This window comes from Nilaparvata lugens, chromosome 6 (genome assembly GCF_014356525.2).
Source record: "Nilaparvata lugens isolate BPH chromosome 6, ASM1435652v1, whole genome shotgun sequence".
Classification (NCBI taxonomy): Eukaryota; Metazoa; Arthropoda; class Insecta; order Hemiptera; family Delphacidae; genus Nilaparvata; species Nilaparvata lugens.
Genome location: NC_052509.1, coordinates 24250613 through 24271842, shown reverse-complemented (window position 1 = coordinate 24271842; position 21230 = coordinate 24250613). Strand labels below are relative to the sequence as shown.

Below are 21230 nucleotides of genomic sequence, written 5' to 3'. Positions count from 1 at the left end.
CTCAGTTAAGTCTAGAACTTAAATTTAAACCCTACCCCAGTCGAGGGTTTAAAATCACGCTGTTTTAAGTTCTGGACTTGACGATTTTTGATAAATCCTCGACTCGGAAAGAGGCGAGAATCTAATTCAAGTCCTGAACTTATAGGCCCTTCACTCAGAAAGCAAAATTATAAACTCCAGGGTCTATTTGAGTCCTCGACTACGTTAATGCTCTGACTCGGAAAGCCAATTTTCTGACTCCAGAGTTTAAAGCCGATTAAAGTCTAGACCTTAGCTAAATCCCGAGCTCGGAATCCGGCCCATATTGTTTTCAGAGTACATTTTCCTTTATATCAATAATTTGCTGTATTGTGAAATTTGATGATTTTTTATTGATGTCGTCAAAACAGCTGTTCTGCAAATAAAATATCGACTATGTGTTCTTTTGAATAAACTGCTCTAACTACCTACCTCACGCACGAGAAGGAGGCTACTTTAGAAGAAGTCAATTTATCAAGGATGGGGTTAGTTTTTCAGGAAGGCGACTCATGCCAGTTAATAAAACTGATAAATAACTATACAGGGTATAAATTTGAAAAAATCTGCCAAGTCATTTTTGAAAAAATCGTGATAGAAATTTAACAAAATTCATTTTTCTGAAGAATATTACGGAGCTCCTGCCATTTTCACAGAAATGAGACTCATGTCAGTTGATAGGGCTTATAAATAGCTATCTAGGGTATAAATTTTAAGAAAATCGTTAGAGCCGTTTTCGAGAAAACCGTGAAAAACATGGTTTTTTAGCAATTATCCGCCATTTTGAATGGAATTTTATTGAATTTCTTATTGTCGGACCCTCATGGTATAAGGACCTTAAGTCAAAAATTTCAAGCCAATCGGTTAATTAGGAATGGAGTTATCGTGTTCACAGACACACACACCCACACACAGACCAACACCCAAAAATCATGTTTTTGGACTCAGGGGAACTTGAAACATATAGAAAACATTAAATTAGGGTACCTTAATTTTTTTTGGAAAGCAATACTTTCCTTACCTATGGTAATAGGGCAAGGAAAGTAAAAAGGTAAAGAGCTGGTTTTGGTGTTGAAGGAAAACATTCCAAGTTTTGACTGGCGTAGTCTGCTAGTGCCTGGTCGCGCCGCACAAGCACTAGCGGCAGTTACGTCAAAGAGAGAAGTCCAAGAGAGAGCCATCAGAGGCATAGTGTACCTTGATATCTTGCAAAATGTTTGTTATGTTTGATACCACAGATCGATCAGGATGTCCTAGAACGGAATTTTTTCTTTATGCAAGATGGCGCACCACCACACTATCTGACTGACGTCCGGGATTTTCTTAATGACTGCTTTCCAAATCAGTGGATTGCCCGCAATGCGCTAATTGCATGGCCCCCTCGTCCCCCAGACCTAACACCACTGGATTTTTTCTTGTGGGGTTTCATAAAAGATATGGTGTACCTACCTCCTTTACCAGCAACTCTACCTGAACTTCGAGCAAGGATTTGCACGTCTGTTGGGCAAGTTACTCCTAAAATGCTAGTGCGAGTCTGGGAAGAAATTGACTATCGATGGGATGTCTGCAGGATAACCAATGGAAGTCACATAGAACATCTTTAGTTTATGCTAAAATAACTTGGAGAGTTTTCCTTTAAAACAACAAAACCAGTTCTGTACCTTGTTTAATAAGATTTATATGAATTTGCAAATTTGTATTATAACAAATGGCTAATTAGTATAGGCTTACAGATGAATCTACACAGTTATCCAAAATATTGCGAATATTTTGTTACAGAATAACAAAGCATATTCCTCAATAGCATTAGAAATGATGAACAGAGGATAAATACAAATAAAAAATACGGTTAATGGGTAAGACATCATTTGAGAGTGCAGGTATATTGACTAAGTTGGAGCAGAGACAAGAAAAATATAGGTATATGCTTATCCTTTATCTATGGTTGGAGCTACTCTAAAAACGGAACTTCATTTGCTTTTTCTACGACAGGCTTACCGATGAAATAAATTATAAACGGGAGCAATTCTTTTCGAAAATAATGACGTTTATTATCTAGGTGAACGTAGAAAATAAGACAATAAAAATAGCCAGAAGACAAGAGGTAAGCAGATGAACAAATATTTGCGACCGTGTTCAATATACAAAGTAGTACAGAAAATGGGGAGACTACTCTTATAATGAAAGAAGAAATGCAAACAAGGAAGAAGTTCTAGTTTTTCAAGAGAATCCCCTCCGTGTACTGACATGAGTTATGGCTTCATTGCCAATAAAAAATGTTCAGTTTACTTCAGTTCAACAACAGTCACAAATAAGTGTAGAAACGCACAGAAAAGCGTAGCGTAGCGTTTTCAAAAGCACACAGAAAGCGCAGCGTAGCGCATTGTAGGATAAAGGCGGCAAAATTCAAATTCGGATACAATCCAATTTACAAGTAATAAACAAAAAGATAACAAGATCACACAGCCAATACTTGTTTACTTAATGTATTAGTAATACTACTATTACCTGTATTACTTAAGTAATAGTAGGTATTGACACAGCTCAACAAGATGAGAATAATAAGTTATCAATTATTGAGTAGGCATAATTAAACAATAATTTTAGACAAAAACTTTGAATATAAATTATAATACTATTCTAATATATTTTTTGTATAATCTGGAAACATGTTACTCATGACCGTACGTTTTCCAATGTATATTATAAGTGGAAGAAATCAGCTAGACATTTTTCTGTTGTCAGCGGCTGAATTTTTTACCGACTTGATGTGGAATTTTCAATTTTGATCGACAGTGCCTATTTTTCATGCCGCCGTTTGACGTAGGAGGATTGTCTGCCACTGACCCCAAATGATAGTCTGCTCTTCCTTCCTTCCAGCCGTCAATGCCACACAAAATTGCTGTTTTAGTTACAGAGGAATCTCACAAAAATAGACACATCATATGGCAAAGAAAATAGTACACCATTTTCCAAGTGAAAGTTGCAGTTTTAGATACGGAATAATACTCAACAATAAGCTATATGAAAAGCATAGTAGTGGCATTCACTTCAGTCTGTCAGCATTGGTTGAATGGGAAGCATAGATGCTATTCATGTGGATTACTGACAGTTTGAAGTGAATATCACTAGAGTTGTACTTTGCTTGCCATATCGTTTATTATTGTGAGATTATTCTGTGTAGCGAAATGAGAAAGATTTGTACTTCAGTTTCACATTTAATAGAATCAACAGTTGCCAACAGTATGACATTGGATAATCAAATTTTCTCGAATTTCGAGCTTATTTTTAATTTTAGGTGAAAATGTTACTGAACATTAATTGTAGAGATTCTCATGCTCAATCTCTTCCACTCGAAATTTTTTGTGTAAATTGTATCTGAAGCCTGATAATTGATATTCTAAAATAAAACTTTGCATAGATGGGGCGGAGCTCCTAAAATTTTTACAGATATGAGACTTGTGGCAGTTGATGGAGCTTATCGATGACTATTGTAGGTATAACTTTAATCAAAATTGGTTGAGCCGTTTTCGAGAAAATCGCGAAAAACCCTGTTTTTTACAACATTTTCGCAATTTTAGCCGCCATCTTGAATCGCATTTGAATGAAATTGTTCGTGTCGGATCCTTATAGTGTAAGGACTATACGTTCCAAATTTCAAGTCATTCCGTTAATTGGGAGATGAGATATCGTGTATACAGACGCACATACACACACACACACACACACACACACACACACACACACACACACACACACACATACAGACCACTTTTTTGGACTTAGGGGACCTTGAAACGTATAGAAATTTAGAAATTGGGGTACCTTAATTTTTTTCGGAAAGCAATACTTTCCTTACCTTTGGTAATAGGGCAAGGAAAGTAAAAAGTGGATAAAATGGTATGCAACAACTTCAGGGAAATAACACTGCTAAGTAGTTCATATAAGATTTTCTCTGCATGGCTTTTGAAGCGTCTAGGTGTGTATGTGGAAGAAATAATGGGAGAGCATCAATGTGGTTTCAGACAAGGAAGAAGTACAATCGATCAAATTTTTACCATGAAGCAGATGATAGAAAAATGTTTTGAGTATAATACAGATCTACATCTGATTTTTGTTGATTTGCGCCAGGCATTCGATAGCATCAGGAGAGAGAGAATGATGAGAATATTACATGCAAATGGAATACCGAGAAAATGGATTAGTCTCATAAAGCTAACAATGTCCAGCACAACCGCTCAAGTTGAGATAGGTAACAAAACTAGCCGAATGTTCAGTGTTACTACTGGTGTTAGACAAGGTGATGCCCTCTCTGCAACACAATTCAATTTGGTTCTAGAGATGGTGCTCCAGAAACTGGACAAAAGCGGAATACAGTCAACAGAACAAACCAAGTATTAGCTTATGCAGATGATGTTGTCCTAGTCTTAGGAAATCAAGATAGCCTCAACCCTCAAAGAAATTTTCAGCAAAATGAGGGAAGAGGCAAGAGAGGTGAGTCTTGAAGTAAACATCAATAAAACTAAATATATGAGAATGTCTGCAAATCAAGCAAGAAGGCAAGTATGTAATCTGAAAATAGCCGATGACTGTGTTATAGAAGGTGTCAGAGAGTTCAAATACCTTGGGGTAACCCTGAGAGCAAACAATAAGACCAGTCAAGAAATACACGATCAAATAATGATGGGCAACAGAGCATACTTTGCTAATCTTAAAATATTTAAAAGCAGGCTAATATCCAGAAAAACAAAGGTGAAAATGTTCATGATGCTAGTGAGACCAGTTGTAACCTATGGGGCCGAAACATGGACTATCTTGAACAAAGATGAAAACGCATTAAGGTCATTTGAAAGAAAAATGTACAGAAGAATCTGGGGGCCAACATGTGACGGAGGAGTGTGGAGAGCCAGATTTAATATTGAGATAGACCAGGCAATTGGAGCAGGAAATATGGTGCGTTTCATAAAAGCCAGAAGGATTAAATGGCTTCGACACTTAGCCAGAATGAGTGACGGGAGGGTACCATTAAGACTCCTGGAAGAAAGAATGCTTGGGACGAGAAAGAGAGGTCGACCACGGACAAGATGGCTGAACGACGCGATTGGAGACCTCCGTGTGCTGGGCGTGGCAAACTGGCGACGGTGTGTACAGGATAGAGACGAATGGAGGCCCTATGTTGAAGAGGCCAAAGTCCACCCAGGACTGTAGAGCCGGATAAAGTGAAAAAAGTAAGGAATTGTAGAAACCACAGATTTTATTGAAAGTTAGAAAGACTGGTTTCGGTTGTTACCCCATTGTCGATCTCTGATAAACCGGTCTTTCTTAATTTCAATGGAATATGTGGTTTTTGACAATTTCTTAGTCTTATTATTTAATATTCGATGTTTGATCGCGGCAAAAAAACATGATTCGAGAGAGAAAACCAGGAGTCAAATGGTTAGGCGCCCGTTTTGCTTTGCACAATATTTATACTAATGATAAAGTAGCCGATTTATCTTTGGCAGAGTATGGTGTGTGTAGTAATTCATAATCTTGATAACACAGCAGTTGAACGAAGGACGGCCTGGGGCTACGAAATAGAGAGAAAGAAATGGAGAGAGAGGAGTAAAGATAGAGAGGGGAGAAAGAGAGAGTATGAGATTTAAATAATTGGTAGCACGTCAATCGAAATAGCCTGAGAAATAGCTACCGTTGATAGTGCCTGGGGAGATAGGAAAGGACTGCGATAAACGTGGAGCAGCGGAGAAGGAGAAGAAAACATAAAGATGGGAGAGAAGTGGAAGAATAGTTATTCAAAGAAGGAAAAGCAAGGAGAAGGAATATGATCAGAAAGATGAAAGACAAAGATGATGAGAAGGAATTAAGGAGAAGAGAAATATTGAGGAGGATGGTGAGGGGAGGAATGCGTATAAGGAAAAAGAATAGGTATAATTTTAGAAGATTTTATAGAGTACAAAGAGGAAAAAGAGTGGAAGAGAAGTAAGAGTAGAAAGAATAAGGAGACGAAAAATAATGAAAAGGATGATGGGAAGCAGAAAGAGAGAGAGAGGAGGAGAAAAAATACGAGGACTTGGATGATAATGATGAGTGAAAGGAAGAAGAAGAAAAGAGAACTAGAGAGTGGAACAATGGAAAGAGAATATTGAGAAGGATGATGGAGGTGAAAAGAGGGAAGAAAAGGAGAAAAACTATAAGATGGATGATAAGGAACTGGTGGACGAGCAGAAGGAGAAGAAGAAAAACTATAAGGAGGATGAGGAGCAGGAGTAAAAGAATAAGAAGTAGGGGATAAAAAAGGAGCTGTTGGAAGTATTGCAGAAGAAAAAAGCTAGAAAGAGAGATAGATGTAGAATTATTAAAATAATAGATTACAAGAGTGACTGATTAAGTGGTGCTTGCCACTGGTCTGCTACCATCATACATCTGTACATCGTTCCATTTTATCTATCCATCCGTTTCTTTTTATTTTATCTTGGATTCTTTGTGCTGAGCAGCTACTGTATCTTCCCCGTGTGGACGGCCAGTATTTGAAATGGCTACCGTAAAATAACCGGTGTGGATTCTGGCTTACAAACCCCCCTCACCACCACACCCCACCCATCATACAAAACTAAGACCCACCCCCTTCCCACTGAAAGCCACATAATACAACTTCTTTTTTCGTTGAAGCGCTCCACAACAGTAGCCCTATACTCCCATTACGCGTAATAAAAATTTAAATCTAATCGTTATTTCGTGATGTTCCCGCGCTTCCCACCAGCCGAACAACCATCCCTCCCCTCCCGTAGCAAAGTACCATCCCACATCCTTGCGGCAATGTTATAAATTAATAATTATATTGGAATAATAAAAATGGTAATAGCCGAGTATGCAGCAGCAGACGGATTTCAGGCTGTATGCTAAGTTGGCTTGAGGAGGCGTGTAACACACATATGAACTACACACACAGACACACTCATACATTTAAATAATATATATTTGGGAGGACTTATCTCTGCCGGTTTTCATCCCCTGCTTCATATTTTATACGCAAGTATCCATTATCCATCTTCTTTACGGTTCTGTTTTGAAGCTATTCCTCCACTTGCTCCAATATTATTATTTGGTGATGAACATCTTCACATACGATACGATTTGTATGATAATAGATAGATCTTATCCATTATTCTCAATTTGAAAGTGAACAAAGAAAATTTCAAGCCGTATTAATAAACGATTTTCAGGATTCAACTTAAGCTAATCGAGTAGAGTGAGAATAATTCTATACTCATTTTTAATTAAAATTAGTCAATATACATTCAATTAGAATATATGTAGAATATAGTCAATATTAAGTAAAATAGTTAATTCTTTAGGCCTGAAAATAGTCTGATTGAAATTGGAACGGCTAAGAACCTACTCACCCTACACCCACTCACCTCCAAAAAAATTAATAATAAAATTTATTCAATCATCCTTTCATAAATATAACTTATGCATGTAAAAATGGGCGTTATACAATTATAATGGGGAATTGAGAATTAAGAAATGATGAGATGAAAGACAAATTTATTTATTCATATACTATTCTAAAACTGTGATCTTCAGGATGCCATGTGAATTGTAAGAAAAAAACGGTTTATACTGAAGCCAAACAAAACAATACACTAACTTGATCATCCCAATCTCATTCTAATCTCTCTCCTCTTTCTCCTCTTCCTTCTTAAACACATCATCTTCCTCTTTATTGCACCCTCCTCTCCCTCTCTACCCCATTTTCTTTCTTCGATCGCTGACCAGTACACTGTGTTATCGGCTGGCTGATCTAGCCGTGTATATTTATCAGCAACTACAGTAGCAATGAACACAAATAGGTGGTAGGACGTAGGACAGGATATACAGTGATAAATAGATGGTGGGATCAGCAGTCAGCAGTGGTGGTCGCCACGCCCAAATAATAAATATATTATTGAAACAGCTCCACAAGATCTAGATTAACTTCGAATCCATGCTGCTGTGATCGTGTGTGTTCAGTCGACTGTGAGAATGGCAAACTATTTTCAATAATGATATGCTTCATACAACTGAAGCTCTTACTTTCAAACAAATTGATCACAGTAGGCATAATCACGGTTTGCTCTTCCAACACCACAGATAATAATGTTTTCTTTGAATTATCCTTTCGCAAAGTTATATAAACTAAAATTGTTTAACTCAAATTGTTGAAATAGGGAGTATTAGATATTATGGTACAGTATTACGTGAAAAATTGTTTCTTTCAAGAGAATGTTAGATTATTCAAGTTCCTGGAAATATACAAGAGTGATTTCAACTACTAACACTGGCTGAATTACAATAAACTCGTATCCTAGAATAGAGTAGTTACCGTATGAAATTTCTCAATCCATTATGATCAGTGATGTTTGATCAAATGTGAACACTTTGATGGACGATTTGCAGTCAATTTCATGTGGAAAATCATGAAAATATAATTATCATGATTGATTGTAGCATGCTCTCAGATTCCAAGGTCTACTTTCCACTATAGAATGTTCGATTGTTGAAAATGTGAAGTTTAAAGTGGATATGGATTGCCGGCCAGAATACCGAGTTGACTAAGGCGTTGCACCCTTCAGTCTGCTATAGTGCTACCTGGTCGCGGGTTCGAATCCCGCCGAATCCCATCGAATAGGCATGGACGTTTGATCATTTCATAATTCACCCTCGCACTTTCCTTTACCCACCCACAAGCTAGAAGCTCATGTGGGCATCATCCGCAAATGAAAAAAGTGGGGAAAAATCTGATTTAGTTCAGTTTAATTGAAATCTATTTCGATATAGATGGGGTTAGATGTTTATGGATGGGTTAGATGTTTATAGATGGGTTAGATGTTTATAGATGGGTTAGATGTTTATAGATTGGTTAGATGTTTATAGATGATCGTTGCAGTGAACAAATTTGACCACACAAAACACAAAATATTTTAAATATCAGGGTTACACAGAATACCGGGAACTTTTAAAAACGCCATAAAACATTAGTGAGAAGGGCAAAAATGATTTTATTCAAACTAATGTAAAGTTCAAAACTTGCCACTTGAGAATTATTAATAACATCTATCACTTTTTGACAATTACTTCTTTACTATGGCTTCCTTTTGAACGAATACACTCTTGAAATCTGTGTTGACGATTTCTCATTGATCGCTGCAACATCTGTTTCCTGGTCCCATGATCTGTCCACTTGTGATTTTCCTGTTTGTGGAGCTATCTCGAATCAAACGTTTTCACAACTTGACCAATAACTGTGGTTGAATCATAACAGACATTTCAAAATGAAATCAACAATATCCCAGCTGAAATGTTGCAGCAATCGTCAGGAATCTCAAGAGTGTATTCATGCAGGAGGAAGCCATCTTGAAGAATTGTCAAAAGTGATAGATGTTATTAATAATTCTCAAATGGCAAGTCTTGAACTTTACATTAGTTTGAATAAAATCATTTTGCCATTTCCACTAATGTTTTATGGCGTTTTCAAAAGTTCCCTTTATTCTGTGTCATCCTGTACAATTAATATCAAGGCCAAGACGATAACAGCAAAATTAAAGAGCCTCTCACATACAGAATTCAGTTGTTGAGTGCTAGATTTTGTGTTTTGGATAGTTTGTCTTGGCTCTGATAAATATAGAATATATATGAAGTTGTAGGTAGGTGTTCTACATACATGAGACCTACAATGAAATATTATAATCAAACGAATCCCCACACTCACATCACGGAAATGGACAGAATCATGGCAGTGCTTTGAAAAATACATTATGGTAATGACTAACAAAGTGTCTGCATTACAACAAATAAATAACAGTGTTGTGCTCTTTCACGCGCCTAGGAATCGGCATCATTAAATTCAAAGAACATGTTAATGACAGGTTATTATTGCTAGCATTTCGGCCAGTGTAGAGAGGCCTTACATATATATGTTAATTATTACACAATTAGACGGGCGAACAGATTCCCCTTCCATGTATTTTTTCCTAGTTATTCCGTGTTATTAAGGCCCCAGTTCGATGACCCATTCCTCACTTTTATTGTCCTATTTATCGTTTTATATGGCATATTATATGATTCACTTTTATAATAGGTAGGTGCCTACCCACACCTACCTGTAAAATCACACTATCTCAAGCTGTAAGTTCTAATTTCGAGTATTATATTATCAGACCTCATCCTCTCACAAGGCTTTCTTGTGCTTTTATTCAGGTATTTTGGTTGCTCAAAACACAAGGACAACTATGAAACTGAACAAACCGGAAATTTGTGAATCCTTCCAAGTAATCTATATTTATTTTGGAATCTTTTCCATGCAATCTATATTTATTCTGGAATCTTCTTCATGTAATTATATTTATTTGGATAGAAGTGTTATAAACATATTATAGAATGTAATACGTGAATACTCGGAAATAAAAAGTGTATTCTGCAATGTGAACTAAGCTATTTCATGAGAAATATACTGAGATAATATTTAATGAATGAGATGATACTGTATTTAACAGTCATCTAACGAAAAGTATATAAGTATATTTGCTTGAAGTGATGTCAGCATAAGCAAAACATCATCAACTTGAGAAAAACTGAAGAAACAAAAACTTTAGTGAATTTGTACTTTACATTATCATTTTTATAATCTATAGGTAACTCTCACACCTGCGTTTTTCTTGGAGCTTAGCTCTTATTGCATAACCAATAACACTTGCAAACAACACCTCTCCATTCTACTTTCAACAGTGCAGTGTGAATTGTAGTAGTCTTCAGAGTTCTATCCCAGTTTGCATAATCAAGAAAACCTAAAAGCTATGAATTCACCTTTCAATAGAGTCGATTATATCAATTAACCGTATGTAAGCAACGTATCCTGGGGCGAATGCCGACGATTTCCAGTTGAAAAACGAAGCAATTGAATCGACCATTTTCATTCATAAATAAACTACGGTACTTGGCCGTAATTACACGACGGTGGCGGCTCCTATCGGAAGCTTGCGGCAGATTGCAATAATTCACACATAAATCGGAATAGCTGATATTTGCGTACACGCAACATAAAATGGCCGTCGACATTTAACGGACGTTATTTAGTCGTGAAATGAATTCGCTCACGAGTAGACAGCGTATATCAATCTCGAATCGTGATTCAATGCTCGACTTGGAAGTTATTCATTTACTAGTCGTCAGGCTCGCTTCGCTCGCCATATCTGTCTAGCTGGACCCCCGACTGTATCGTCCAAGAATGAGATCAGCAGGCTCGCTTCGCTCCCCTGCATTTTTATCATATGTTAGGACAATCCAGTCGGGGGTCCAGACTAAACGTCTGGCTACACGGATATGGCGAGCGAAGCGAGTCTGACGGCTAGTAATATAATATTCCCAGGAATAGCTCTGATTGAAGTAGCAGTGCCCAATCAATTTTGCGCGATAAATGCATTTCAATCTTCAACTCAATGCCAACCTGACAAAATTATTAATTTAGTTACCAGTTAACAACTGTTTCGAAGAGGTACTCTCTCTAGATTATAGCAAAAAAAAAAAAAAAAATAGCCATTTGTTAATTATGAATGGTTATTAGTAATAGCATAGAGAATTCAGTATATTATTGGATTCTATTATTCAAGTAATACATCGAATAATTATATCATGGAAAAAGTGTAAGAGCAGAAACTTAGATTATCATAGAACAGTTTCAAGTAAGGTTTGAACAGTATAGTAGGTAGGCTTCTATAGTAGGCAACACCTCTAGAGAGGAGTAAAGTCAAAACCAGTACTTTGTCAAACCATGAAGGGGTCGTGCAGGCAACTTTCATACACACGAATCAAATTAATGCAATATAGATATGTGACAATTATTATATCGTAGCCTACATTAATATGAAACCCTTACAGGATACAGTCATTAAACTAGTCATATCGCCTCCCAATGATGATTTCAATTTGAAATGTTAGATAAGCTACTTGAAGGAATTCTTACAGAATAACAACAAAGAAAGCTGGATGGAATAAATGAATCTAAGGAAATTAAATGAACGTCCGAAGGAACGTTACCAAATTAATCATAGACGACATACAAATATATGTGTAACAAAAACAGTGGAAGGTAATCAACAGTTGCAAAAGACTATTTTTGGTTCTTTCTGGCATCGATTACGTTGTTCATAAATTGATGAAGCCGTATTATGTGAAAGTAATATTAATGTACATCGCTCAATTGCTAAAAGCGAATGATTTCATTGATTCGAGTGAAGAAAGAAATTGAGAATCAGTTGAGTGATCGATCTAACATTGATGAGTCATTTGGCAGAAATAGAAACTGAAGCACAACTCATCAGCAATTCCAACAGACCAGTTCAAAATAATATACACGATAATTAAATGAAATGAACACTGTCTACCCTCTTCGCCTCTCACCATCACCTGATATTCTTGTCTAACCCTATAAAACATTATCTTTATCACTTTTTCTCACGCACACTTTCTTGGTATGCAATTAGTAAGTGTGAGACATTCGTATGAAAGTAGTCGTATCTTTTGTCGGCAAAATCATACCTCAGTTCATACTTGAAGACTGGCGATGATACAACTGTGATTAAACATGAAATCAACGGAAATCATTTAATTAAACATGAAGATGAGGAACATGAATGAGTGCGATGATATCTCCACTTTTTTAATAAGTTACAACCAAATATAACTTGCATATAAGCTGCTTAAATACAATTCTCTTCGTTTTTATCGTTCAATTTAGCATGGATATTACTCAGTCTCAGTACAGGGCTTGATTTTTCTGTTAGTACTTACTTAACTGCTACAAAGCAATTCGCAATCCTCCATTTATACTTCAGTCACTTCGAGAGAAATTGAAAGATTTCTTAATAATCATTACATCCTTCATAATCGACAACCAATCTTATAACTCTGAGCTATCATAAACGTCAGTTGTTATTATTATGTCGGAGAACTCTTGTTACGTTGTTAGAGTTCTTTGAACTCCGAGTTCAAAGATGTAAAGTGTGATAGGTCAACATTAAATTGATATTTTAAACTAGAATATGACTAAAGATAGAGGTCAAGTTATTGGTTATTAATCAAGTTATTAATTACACAATACAAATTTATTTAGTAAGGTTAGTGGAAATAACTTTTTATGTATATTATCCAATATCCCTGATTCGATGATTTATCTGTTATTTGATTATATTACTAACTAGTGACCCCCTGGGTAAGAGATCTCGCTCAAGAACTGTTGTAAATTGTAATATTTGAAACCCGCAAATTTTAATCATACAGAGTTGGTGAGAATTATGGAAACAGCTAAATATTTTTTTACAAGAATAATTTGACAGTAGGTTTTATTGAGGATCCTATTTTGAATGAAAAATTACTCAGTCGCTTCAACATCTTTGACCTCATATGAATTCATTTTTTAAATGAGAAGGTGGTCAAGTGATACATGATTTCAATACAGAATTCCAAGAGAAAATTAATGGCGAAAACCGCACATTACATTGATATCTCAACCCGTATCAGTTCGTTGATGTAAAAGTTGTAAATTATGTTGCTTAACCAGTAGATGTCATATGTCAGCGTCTGTGTAATAGCTCCCAAATACGTAGCTTCAGCTGATGTAATGAATGAATGAATGAATGGAAAAACTGTAGTAATTGCATGCAATGAATTCTTCAGCTGACTAAATCACAACAATTTTTCTTCTTATGCACTTCAAATGTTATTTCTATATTCTGAAAAAGGACGAAGGAGTGAGTTTATTTTGTTGTTCAACGAACTTGACCTGTAATAAAGTTCGAAGAATACATGTTCAAAATTTGAAGTTGATTGATCAATTCTTTCAAAAGTTATTGAACATACAAACAGACGGACAACGACTTTGGCCTTGAGTAAGTCAATAGTGAGAACTCGCTAACGCTCGTTCAACTAACTATTCTCTGTATTAGTCTATTTCCCAGTTTCTAGAACTCTTATTAAATCTAATGGACCATCAAAGTTGAAGGACCATCGAATTTCTAAAATATCATTACATTTAGGTAATTTCTATCATAAGTATTTTTGGTGTCAAAAATACGTATCATGATGGAAATTATCTCAGTATGTTTTAGAAATTGAATGGAGCTTCAACTTTTATAAGAGGTCTGGGAATCGAGGATTGTATTAATGAATCCAATGCAATTCCTTCAACATACTTCTTTAAAAATGAATTAATTACCATTCCATGTAATTGAACACTATTATTTTAACAATATATAATCTATCATCTTATCAAATTTTTCAACCTCATGAGAGCTTTTTTACAAACAGAAACCGAAATTACATAATTTTAAAGAAAACTGTTCGAAGAAACTAAATCTGAGAAGGTAAAGCCAATTGTAGTGGTACTCGTACATTCCTACACATCTAATAATGTATAACGTATACATGTATATTTGTGTGTGTTATGCGGCCCTGGAGCTAAATGCTGTGCTTCGGCTGTGGGAGATTATTAGAGTGGCAGTGGCATTTGCAGCCAGTGGGAACTGAATAAATGAGAAACGAAAAATAATATGGAGTGCTGAGCGGAGCCAGGCAGAGCAGACATGCTCAATATAATATTAGATTATAATAATGGAGAGAAGCGCTGGTCGCTATTGATATCATCATCTACAATCATAGTATCCCAGTGCCAGAAGCTGTAGCTACTGCTCCTACCCAGTGCCCAGTGTAGGCTACTATTCTACTCTATTCTGTTTTATTCTACTCAGATTGAGCAGTACAGGATGCTGTAAACACTGGCAACAGGAGCCACATCATCTTGATTCTCATCTTTTTCATCCTCTTCTTCCTCTCATCACATTCTTTCTAATTATTTTTCTAGGTTATGTTATTTTTCCTCTGTAACTTCAACTATTGAAACATACAATTCCTCTGTATCATCCTCTTCTAGCTCCAACACTTATGTTGGTCACTCTTGACTAACTTCCCCTTGCAGTGATTCGTTCTCCTTACTCCCTACCTTTTCACCATACTCCTTCATCTTCTTCTTTTTCTCCCTACTCCATCTTCTTCTTCATCATCACCTTCTTCTTTTTCCTCCTTCCCCCTTCATCTTCGTCTTCTTCTTCTTTCTTCTCTACTCATCTTCCTCCTTCTTCTACTTTTTGAGCTGCTATTCCCGTTCATTGTTCTCCTTCTACTTTTATTTCCCTTCCTATCCTATTTCTGCTACTTTTTCTGCCTTCCTCTTTCTACAACTACTTTTATTAATCCTCTCAATCATCCTTTTTCTTATTCGGCTAGTAATCTTCCTCATTTTACTTCTCTTCCTCCTTCTCTTACTATTCTTTTGCCTTCACATATCTGTTCCTTATCCTCCTACATCTACTATTCTTCTTTTCTTTCTATTACACTATTTTCCTACTACTCTCCCTCCCTTCTCCTCCACCTTCATCCTTCAATAACTGCCAACGGCTACCACTAACCAGTCCACCCATCCACCAGCATTATTCAACATATAATTCTTTCATTCTTTTCAGTTCACTTTCTTACTCACTCCGCCCCAACCAGTAGTCTTCCTAATAATCATAGTCCACGTCTCATTTCTTATATTAACCGATCCGTGACTTATTAGACCACCACCGCTGTTTTCGCTCTCAGAGCAGAGAGCAAATCTTCGTTCTCTCTCTGGAATCTATTCCAATTTAATTCGAAAAATTGCCTCTCGCTACCAGCCCTGCAATATGCGCACTTTCTGTGCATAATCAACGTACTGGTAGCAGCATACGTTGACTTTGCTAATCCACAAACTAATTTCATAGATCGGCAATCGACTGCCGATATTATTATCATCATCATCGATCAAGCGTACAGCAGCAGTATTCGATTATCCAATGATTGAAGGTGGAAAATGTCTGAAGGATTCCAGTAGACTTTGATTAGCAATTGATGCAACATCATGCCAAGTTCAAGGTTTATCTGATTGAAAAATGCGCTGCAGCCAGTACGTTTGAATTGTAGGTGGATAAGATAGGTATTTGAATTCAATTTTGAAAAGTTGCATGATGAACTTTAGAAAATTATTGACTATTAACTATTAACATTTAGATAAGAGACTGGTACACTCGTAGTAACAACAATATTGAGTTGGTACACTCAATGAGAATATGAATTTGATAATCCCAAACGAGATAGATTCATTTCTCGAAAATAACGAAATAATATTCCAGTGATTCTATTGAACAAAAATCAATTATTCAACTGCCTCTTCAAACTGTGTCAAAATTCGAAGTTCTTAACCAAGCGCCCCAGGTAATGTGTTGAGTTAATATATATATATATATATATATAATATATTATATAAAAATTAAAACAGGAGACACAAGATATAAATAGAATGAAAACACTTAAAAACTTACATTAGAAATGGGGGAAATCCTTGAATGAGTCTCCTTCCTCAACCGAGCAGACTGCAGTTTTGAATCCAACGGTCAACCACAGAGTACGCACAGAGACTCAATTGTAGCAGCAGAAACCACAGATTACGCGGTGCAGACGGATGGAGAGAAAAAGGGTACAGATTCAGGGGACATTATAGGGTATTTAGGGTGCGGTTACAAACGGGATATTTAAGATTTGAGTGAGTTATGAATAAGGAAAGGTGTAGCTTATGAATTGATAGAAAAGAGGAGATTTAAAATTAGAAATCAAAAAAGAATTAGACTAAAATTGGAGAAAGGAATTGTAGAATTGAACTGGAATGAAATTTATTTTCCATTTTTATTGAACATTTAATATATATATATATATATATATATAATATATATATATATATATATATATATTTGATAGCTGTGAAACAATCAGCTTATCTCATGAGAAAAAAAATTAATCAACTTGATCAAAATATCTGATTTGTTCACTTAACATGGTATATCATTGAAAATTAAAGTATATCAGAATTTTCAAAGTTAATCATTATTTTACAGTTTTAAGTGATTAGTGAGTGTTATTTTGTTATTCAAGTTGGTTTGTAAAGGTTTAAACAATCTAAATTGGAACTTTTCTGTTTTCAAATGTTTGGACTGTGAATTGAACCTGAATTCAAGTGTATGTATCATTTTAAAGAATTGTGTTTTGTTTATCAATAAATAAATAAAGAGCAAAGCTCGGTGCCCTGATATTTAATTATTATTACTGTCAATATATTACAATTACTAGACTAAAGACGCAATATTATATTACATCAGATGTGATAATGAAGCAAGTTAAGAATGAAAACAATCGACTCATATTGTCTCCACCAACTTTCTCTTGATTGGTGGGAAATATAGTGTACTGGTAGATAGCAGACCTTAGTGGGTAACCTAACTTTTCATAAGGAAATTACTTACAGATTTCAGTACATATTATTTGGTGTCTAAATGCTTAGGTGCATGAGTTTGATGTATGTCAATGAAGATTTGTAGGAAGTGAAGTCGTGATCAGTTCATAAGATCTAATTCTTCATGGATTCGAACTTCGATAACATCGTTGTTTGTTAGCTCACTTTCAAATCATTGAATCGTGATACATTTAATAAATAATCATACATTTCACTCTGCAGTTAACGAACGGAGTATAGCAGTTTAATTCAAATTTCCTATCTTGAATCAATCTACATTTTGAAATTGATAGAATTACTGCAGCTTCTTTATCTTAATTACTAATCTTATCTCATTTGCTGAAACATTCAACCCGTTCTTTTCAAATTTCACGAATGTAATTATCTTCAGTCAGTATGAAACTTCAGCATGTGGAGACTAAGAAATTTCTACCACTTATTGGGAAAAGTGATTGACGTTTATTTTTGAGTGTGAGGAGGTGTGGTTGGGGCAATTTAATTTCGATCTCTTTGGATGTAAAATCTGTGATCATTGTTTGGTCTAATTTGGTTAAATCACCAAGGACAGAGGAGTTCGGATTTATTGTGTTATCTCACATGGAAGATTTGCTATGATTTTGTGTTTACTTATTTATTTTTTTGATTAGTGACAGAGTGTGAATAAAATAAGAGTCATCCAAGAATAATTTTTTGATCGTTATTGCTTATTGTTATATTTTACATTTAATTATTTAATAACAATAGTTATTGTTTTTAATATTTTACATGTATTTGTTATTTTACATTGAATAGTTTTTCTCCAGTTATTGAAGTGAATTTATGTTCAAATATAGTCTATGTGAAGAGTGGAGAAGTAAAAGTGTTGAAAAGACTGAAAAACTGTATTACTTATAATCTTTGTACTTGAATCAGATCGCTATTCTCCAGGTTGTTCAACATTATTCACGAAAGAAAAAGAGCCGAAAATCTTGATCCGTGTTCCGAGTCCGAGTTATCCTCTCAATTTGCCTCGTCATGAGAAACGTTACTCTTTTTACCTCTGCTGCCAGCTCGCTTATAACCATAAGAAGCAGATAAAAATTTATAATCCCTAATTTCTATTATTAGAGTGGCCGCGGGATAAATAGACTCACGTCGGAAAGGTGAAAACATCACAGATTAAATGTTACTATATAGAATGAGTTACTATATGTAGTAATGCATTGCTATATCATAGTGATGCGCCGCTGTCTATATTATATTGTTATTCGTTTAGTCGATATCTGGGCAACTATCAATTAGTGGCGCATCATGGATGCTTTGATTTGAGAAATACGTTTAGCTGCTACTCGATTATTTTGATTATGATGTCGAATACAAGCGATATCGATTATGATGGTGGCGGGAAACAGGCATTATATTTTAATACGTGTAGGTTCACGATTCGATTAAAACAAGGGGTAAAACCAGTAGCTGGCAAAATAAAACAGTAGTGAATGAGCGAGCAGTGAGCAGTGCTAATGCCCAGTAGCTGCACACGAGAAGCGATCATTGTTGTTACTTTGGAAATTGTTGTTGCGTGTTATTGTTTTGGTTGTTCTTGTTTTTATGAGAGGCCAGTTGTTGAGAGAAGTCGGTTAGCTTCCCCTCCCCTCCTTCCCGCTAACCCTTCTACCTCCATCATCAGCGATCGGACGACGGTAGCTGAACTTGCTCCACGTTGCTACTGCTATTATAGTCGCTGAAGAGCAGGCAAATAAGGAGAGGAGAAAAAAGGATCTAGGATGAAGAATAAGGTTAAGGAGGAGGATAAACAGCAGAGGTAAGAGTAGTGACAAAGAAATAGAAGTATAAGGAAGTGTAGAAAAAGAAGTAGAGAGATTAGGAGAAACCATTGAAATCAAAAGAAGTGGTAGTGGAAGAAGAAGATGTAAAAAAGGTAAACTACAAGAAAAGTTGGAGGTAAAGATGAAAGTCCAGTCAAATGGTCGTTTTTCAGGAAACAGCCCCAAAAGAATTTTTCTCGGCGGTTCTATGTGTATTTTGGGGCGCTGGATTCGAATCTAGAATTTGCTGACAGGCCAGAGGGCGGCTTCACCCCCAAAACCCCCCAAAAACCCAAAATTTCTTACTTTATTCATTTAATTTCGAAAACCTCGAGTTTTCGAGAAAAAGCATGCTCTACAAAATTGAAGATAATAAAATTTCCAATAAATTGAGTGGTCGCGAAGGACTCTACCATTTTTGATTCCAGAGATACGAATTTTCAAAAAAGGGGTATGTTTAAAGGTTTTTAAAAATTATGCAACCTACCACTACTACCCTACACAACTTGGATCTTTTTCTAGTGATGATAAAAAACCACACATCACGTGAAAGAAAAATTAATTCTGAACAGGATTCCTTGAGAATTTTCGAATTTAGTAGAGTGGGAAGGGGGAATACCCAAAAATAGAAAGCATGTTCTATAGCCAAATTACAAATTTTTCATTATAATACCTTTTCAAGGCCTTCCAAAAAAAATAACATATTTCGACTGAAATCATCTTACGAGGGTTATGTTCTAAGAGAATCACCCGTTAGATACACTTAATTTCAGTATTTTATAGTAGAGGGAGTTATTGATTCATGAGAGTTCATAAGTGTGTGATGTATTGATTATTCAATTCGGTAAAGTATTGAGCATTCAAGTCCAGAAATAAACCTATTTTTCTCCTTCTTTTAGAAAGATAACAATTAACGTTAGGTGAGTAACGTTAAAGAAATAGAGGAGAAAATAAAACCTGGGCAAGCGGAAAAATATTTATAAGCTATCAATAAGGGAAGAGAAATGGTAAACAGGACGACAATACACGTCGAACTAATCAAATCATTGATTAATAAAGCACATTAATGCTTGAAAAACTTTATCGACACAAATCAACGACAATGGATAAGAGAGGAGTGGAGAAGAGTGGTATCTTGATATTTTTTCGATGATTACTTCTATTGATGATGACTCCCTAAATAATAACAAAGTTTGAGCGGATAGTACTTTCTTTATTTTAACGTACAACTCACAACGATCTAGAACAGCATTGATCATTAAAATAATACCCCAACTGAAAAATTAATTTCAAGTTTCTACTTTTTCCGAGCGCATTACAAAAGTATCAGGCATATCTGGATTATTCATGGTGTTTAATCAACCGTTATATGGACGAATCAATGAAAAGTTAATCTAGACTGCCAATCTTTTTACTAGCGGCCTAAACCTAGATCAGGGCAGGGAATATAAAGCCAATAACGAAAAGCCCTGAATTATTCAATCGACGAAAGGAACTGACTAAAACTACTTGCAAGCTCAGGCCTGCTCTCCCTGCTGCCAGCAGCTATTATTATCAAAGTTGAGCTCATTTACAACGGAAAAAACTTTCAACCACCACGATAATTAAGCTATTGTTCAATGAAATAGAAAATTCACTATTCAAGATGTATGAGGTAGAAATCTGTTTCAGACCTTTAGGGCCAAGCCACATGATGCGTTTCTCAGACGACTCGGCAGGGCAGGGAGCTCTCCGATTGGCTGATTGTGTTTGCGTTCGGGAATCGTGTGATAATCAGCCATTCAGAGAGATTGCTGCCTTGCCGACTCATCTGAAAAACGCCTCATGTGGCTTGGTCCTTATCGTGGACTGAAACATGAGAAGGTGAACTACGTAGCTTGAAAACGTACAGTTGAAGAAATGTTCTAATCCTACTGGAATAAAACTTGTATAACAGCACAAATGCAATCACAATAATGACGAATGAGTTGGTCGTTCAACTTACCAAAAAGGCACTATGATTCAATTATCTG

At 35.8% G+C, this 21230-nt stretch overlaps 1 protein-coding gene across 7 annotated transcripts in view; it reads right to left on the bottom strand.

The window, feature by feature from the left end:
- The window catches only part of LOC111054325 (protein bric-a-brac 1), a 547242-nt gene that overhangs the window by 424411 nt on the left and 101601 nt on the right, over positions 1 to 21230 (bottom strand). For 5 of the 7 annotated variants that reach the window (XM_039430499.1, XM_039430493.1, XM_039430497.1 and 2 more), the window contains one exon: positions 21203 to 21227. The exons of the other annotated variants lie outside the window; for them this stretch is intronic. The gene's annotated coding sequence lies outside the window, so the exon portion shown is untranslated. The remainder of the gene's footprint in view (positions 1 to 21202; positions 21228 to 21230) is intronic. 7 annotated transcript variants of the gene reach the window in all.